Source organism: Grammomys surdaster, unplaced genomic scaffold (assembly GCF_004785775.1).
Source record: "Grammomys surdaster isolate TR1022 unplaced genomic scaffold, NIH_TR_1.0 67, whole genome shotgun sequence".
Taxonomy (NCBI): domain Eukaryota; kingdom Metazoa; phylum Chordata; class Mammalia; order Rodentia; family Muridae; genus Grammomys; species Grammomys surdaster.
Window position 1 is genome coordinate 8582413 of NW_021604569.1, and position 6068 is coordinate 8588480.

The 6068-nt window shown below is 41.4% G+C and overlaps 1 pseudogene; it reads left to right on the forward strand.

Moving 5' to 3' along the window:
- Positions 1 to 935: 935 nt before the first annotated feature.
- On the forward strand, positions 936 to 1375 carry LOC114628810 (annotated as a pseudogene).
- Positions 1376 to 6068: the final 4693 nt, after the last annotated feature.

Below are 6068 nucleotides of genomic sequence, written 5' to 3' on the forward strand. Positions count from 1 at the left end.
CTCTCTCTCTCTCTCTCTCTCTCTCTCTCTCTCTCTCTCTCTCTCATACACACACACACACACACTATTCCAGTTATGTCTAGAGATCTGTACATAGCGTTCAGTAATTTGAATGGTACAATCTCTGGGTGCAGATGAGTCACAAGGCTGATGCAATTCACAAATGCTTGTGAAATGTACGTGAAGCAGCAATAGCCTCAGGCGAAGCAGATGTAAGTTGAGCAAAGGTCTCTTATTTGACAAGAGAAGGGAGGAGTTAATTTGCTTGAGACTGGTGCTGTCTCAGTGTCTATAAGTAGGCAACTACATGGAAAGCTCCTACCAGATGGCTCGCCTGTCTGCCTCCACCATCTGCTAAATCTATCAGCACTGGAGACACATTTCCTTCCTTCATGCCTGGTAATTTAAAAAATATTTTAGACTTTCTGAGGAAAAAAGTTTTGCTCTAAGAAAGATGACAGGAATCTGAAGACAGAGAGAAGGAATGCAGTTAGATACAGATGGCTCTAACCAGGGGATAGAAGGATTTGGACAACAGTTGGCTCCAAAGATGATCTCTGCTGTGTTTACTACAATCTAAACTGCTATTAGTTTAATCCCTGGCTATAAAACGCAGGTCTAGTTCATTGTGGGATATCTTAGTTCCATTTTTTTCTAAGCCAAAATGTAGAATATAGTATACATCGGATCTAGTCCTTGAAGGAAAATTTGTCTGAAAGGGCTGGTGAGATGGCTCAAAGGATAAGTAAGGCACATGCTCCAGAACCTGGTAACCTGATGTGACTCCCCCATGGAGGGAGGAGAGATGGACAACCTCAAGTTATTTCCTGGCTACCACACCATGTGCCATGATGCATGTGCTAAACATGCTAAACAGAAATGCAAAACTTTTTTTTTCAAAAATCATTTTGGGCAGATGTGCGCCGGGAACCAAGATGTCGAGGTCCAAGTATAAGCCTGCTCCCTTGGCCACTCTCCCCAGTACCCTCGACCCTGCCGAGTATGACGTGTCTCCGGAGACCCGAAAGGTGCAGGTCGAGCGCTTGAGCATAAGGGCCCGGCTTAAACAGGAGTATCTGCTTCAGTACAACGACCCCAAACGCCAATTGCACATCGAGGATCCTGCCTTGATTCGTTGGACCTATGCAAGATCAGCAAATATATATCCTAATTTCAGACCCACTCCCAAGAACTCACTTTTAGGAGCCCTGGCGGCTTTTGGGCCCCTCATCTTCTGGTATTATGTTTTCAAAACGGACAGGGACAGAAAGGAAAGACTTATCCAGGAAGGAAAATTGGACAGAAAATTTAACATCTCCTATTAAGTTTGGCAAGGATGACTCTATTCTTGCATGACTAAATCTCCCGTTAATTAAAAAAAATCATTTTGTTGTTGTTGTTGTTGTTGTTGTTGTTGTAAGACTGTGGCCCTTAAAAGAGTCATTATAATCTATCATTTCTCCTATAACCTCGACCCTGTAAATAGACAAAATGAAACAATCATTAACCAGATATCAAAAAACAGCCAGTATAGTATATTAATGTCCAACAGAAAGGTCTAAAACAAGACAGATCTTACATATAGTTGCTCTGGCTTTCTTCCTTGAAGCAATTTTTTGGATTTTTTTTTTTTTTGAGAAACACTATCATCGGTGGAGATCATAATCAAAGCTAAGATGGAGATTCACAGAGAAAGATCAGAAGTCAGCATAGATGTAACATGGGTTGGCAATCAGTCTGAGACTGAGAAAAATCTGAGGCTTTTTGGAAAGTTACTGAGACAGGAGGCTGAGACAGCTGGACACTTTGCATCTGTAGTCAATGAATAGCCAAGAGTGCAATCATGGTGCTCCGTATGCTCTCTTCTTTTTATTCAGTTGAGAGCTCAGCCCAATGGTGCTACCCACTATCAGAATGGATCCTCCACCTCACTCCACCCAATTAAAAAAAAAAAATCCCTCCCAAGCACGATCCATCCCCCACATACATGTGCACATGCTTGCAAGCTTTCTCTCCCCTCCCCCACGTAAAACCTGGGACTACTGGCTGAAATAGCTTTTCTCCTTTAAATGGCTTTGTCGGAGGATTTTATCTCAGCAACAGAAATTGGTCCTGAGTCATTGTGATACATCTGAGCATGTGCCTGTGATGCCTCTGGAACTGTTTTGTAGGAAGACAACCTTGCACTAGAAATGCAATTGAATTCTATAAAAAGAGATTAATGAGCCACTTTAGTAGGACTATGGAAGAGAGGGATGCTGAGGAAATGCAGATAGTGGTGACCAAGTTCATGAAGTTTCTGGGAGCAGCAGGGATGCTAGGGATGCTATCATAAACTGTGCTAGGGGCTGTTTGTGATATTTTGGCCAAAAATTCTGGCTTCATTCTACCTGCATCCTGGGAACCTGAAGGAGCTGAATGTAGAGATAACAAGTCAGTTTATTTGCAGTGTATAGGCAAGTCAGTGTATAGGCAAGCTCAAAAATTGGTCCAAGAGAGCACAAACAACAAAGCATCTGTGACTCCTTAAAGAGACCAGTCTTTAAAAAGCTTGGTGTAATACTCAGGACAATAAAACAAAAGCTGGTTGATAGACCTTCATAACAGACATGCCAGGTTTCAACACACCAACACAAATAGAAAGTGTACAATCAATGCAACTTACATTAAATACTGTAGAAAAACCTTGGTATTCTGAAAAAAGCTTGTAAGTACTGGAAGAAGTGAGTCAGGCTTTAAGCAGAAGCAAGAAGGTAGTGGACTTGATTATTGCTGGTATAACAGCTTTAATTACATTAATTGATAGCACCACTGCTTCTGCAATTGCTTTGACACAAGAAGTTAAGACAGCTACTTTTGTTAATCAGTTAGCAAAAAAAATGTACTAATATGTTGAGTATACAAGAGGATTTAGATAGGCATTTGGAACAACAGATTGATGCTCTTTATCCTATTCAAATTATTGGAAGGAGGTTCAGAATTTAAGGGTAAGGAGCCATCTCAAGTGCCATGCCAAATACCATTGAAGTTGTATTACTTCTAAAATTTACAATGATAGTCATTATAATTAGGAAAAAGTTTAAAGACACTTGCAGTGTGTTTGGCATAATTCTAACACCTGTCTGAATGTTTTTTTAAAGATTTATTTATTTATTATATATGAATACACTGTAGCTGTCTTCAGACACACCAGAAGAGGGCATCAGATCTCATTACAGATGGTTGTGAGCCACCATGTGGTTGCTAGGATTTGAACTCAGGACCTCTGGAAGTGCAGTCAGTGCTCTTAACCACTGAGCCATCTCTCCAGCCCATGTCTGAATGTTTTAACTTTGCACGTTGAGCTTATGAATTTAAAGAATACTGCTCTGCTGAGTGTTGATGCAGCAGATACTGCTGATAAAATTATCCATGGCCTGAGGTCAGTATTTCCATTTTGGTCAAGCTTCAAGAATGGCATATATAGCTTGATCATGCTAGTCCTTTTTGTCCTGGGAAAACTTTTATTCCTGCCCATTGTGCTAAAGTTTGTCTTTAACAACATCAACATGTTGGTAGCCAAAGTACATGTCTTGAAACTGAAAATGGACCTCCAGACAGAGTTATTAAATTAACAGTCTGGTAAGCCAAGGACAGGTAAGATTCTGCACAGAGCCTTACCAACCTAAGACAGAAGTACATTGCTTTTGATAATGTATATTCCACAACAGGTAAGGAAGGCATTCTTGTCAGAATGACCTAAGTCCTGTTTATGAAATAAAAAAGGGGAAGAGGTGGAGAGCTTTTGGGGCTGCTTGGCAGGAATCTGACATTGGCCAAGGACAAAGAAATGGGCTTCAGGCAGGAATCTGACATTAAGTTAGAACAAAGAAGTAATTTCAGGCAGGAATCTAAATTCTAGGCTAGAAAAAAGAAGTAGGCTTCAGGCATGAACATGACTTTGCACTAGGATAGGAAAGTAGGCTCAGATATTTCGGTCATCCTTAGAAGCCCTTAGAAACAGTGATCACAGGACTTTGTTTATTGCCTTGCTTGTTCTTTGACTATTTGTGTTTATTGCCTTGCTTGTTCCTTGCCTATTTGCATCTATTGTATTGCTAGTTCCTCAACCTAGAGCTGACCTTAATACTTGCATGTAATTAAAATGGTATAAAAGCAGATTGGGGGGGGGAATGGAAAAGGAAAAAAAATCTTTATTCTCTCTTAAAAAAAAAAAAAAAGAAAGCCTGGTGTTCTTCACTGGGAAAACAGAGACATCGTGTTCCCTCATGGTTAGCACACAGAAGCTAATACAGCTGTGAACCAAGAAGGTTGGCTCTATCTTGAGCTGGCAACAGAATTGGCAATGCCTTTCATGCTGTACTGGTTCTGAGGGTGTGAAAGGTCCACCACTGAGGAAGAGAGCAGATGAGGCCAAGAAGTGCATGGCAGGTTAAGAATCTCTGAGCAGAGGTCCTAAGAGGCCGTTGGGCAAAGCTGTGATAATGAAGCCTTGGTTGCAATAGAGAGTCTAGAATATGGAGATGCCAGGACTTAGGATATGTGCCAAGGAGAGCAAAGAGCATAGAACTGGGACAGCCCAGGAGAGAATCTGTGCCTGCTACAGGCAGCAGAGCTGGAGGGGTGAAGCTATCTGAGCTTTTTGGAGTCCAGCTGATTACAAGTCCCAGGTGCTGGCATGGAACTGCAAGTGTCAGGGTTCGCCCTGGAATTTGGTTTTACTTTGGTGAGACTGAGCCTTGTTAGGCTGCGGTTCTTCTGCTTGGGAATGGGAATGTTTACTCTATGCCCTACATGTTAAATGTTCACAGTTAACCTCATGACTTGCTCAGCCTGCTCTTTTTTATAGAACCCAGGACCACCAGCCAGGGGTCTGCCCACTCACAATGGGATGGACCCTTCCACATCCCATTAAGAAAATGCCCTATGGGCTTGTCTGCTTACAGTACAATCTTTTGGAGGAATTTCTCAACTGAGACTCATTCCTGTCAGATGACTATAGCTTGTGTCAAATTGACCTAAAACTAACCAACACAACTGACCCCTTTGTCACCTTGACACACAAACACAGCTCTGTTAAGCCACAACCTTTTCTTTGTTTATCCCAAGATCACACATTAAAACAAACACCACAATATAATTTTACAAATTTCAAGTCCCACATCCTTACAAACTTAAGCACTTTAAATGTCTCTTTAAAAATATCCAATGTCTTTTAAAAACACAAAGTCTCTATAAAACTCCAAAATATCTTTTCTAAAAGTTTAATGTCTACTAATTAGTCTATGTGAGTTTGTTTTTGTTTGGGGGCTTTGTTTGTTTGTTTGTTTGTTTGTTTCAAAGAAGAGAAAAGGACATGAAAGTGGAAAGGAAGGAAAAAATGTGCTAGAAAGGGTTGTGGGAGTGGGGAGGAGTAGGAAGGAGTGAAGAGGAGTAGGAAGGAGTAGGGAGAAGTGGGGAGGAGCAGAGAGGAGTGGGAAGTAGACAGTGGATAGGATCAAGTTCATTGTATACATGTGTAAAATGGCCAGGAATGAAAGTTTTTAAAAATAAGCAATATTTTTAAATTTAATATATTTACAAAATCTCAACCATGAGCTATCAAGTCAAAAACAAGTTAAATATTTTCTTACTTCAAGAAAGAAGACCCAGGGCATAGTCACAATATGAACAAAGGAAAACCAAACTCCAACAGTATGAATAACTAAATGCTCAGTATCTGGGATTCACTTACCATCTTCTGGGCTCCTCTGGGAGGCTTGGGTCTCTTCTCCATCTCTACCCTCTGCAGCACACACAGCTTGTTGTCTAGGCTCTGACTGGATCCACTCCACAGCTACTGCTGTTCTAGGTAGTAATCCCATGATACTGGCATCTCCAAAATTTGGGGTCTTCTGCTGCAACTGGGATGCATTTTTCACTAGTAGCCCCTCGTGGGCTCTCTTCGTGGTCCTAAGCCTCAACTTTTCCACATGACCCCTTCAGTCCCAGGGCTTGACCTGCTACTGAGACTGCACCTTCACCAGCAGCTCTTCTGGCATTTCATGGTGCTAAGCCCCAGCTGCTCT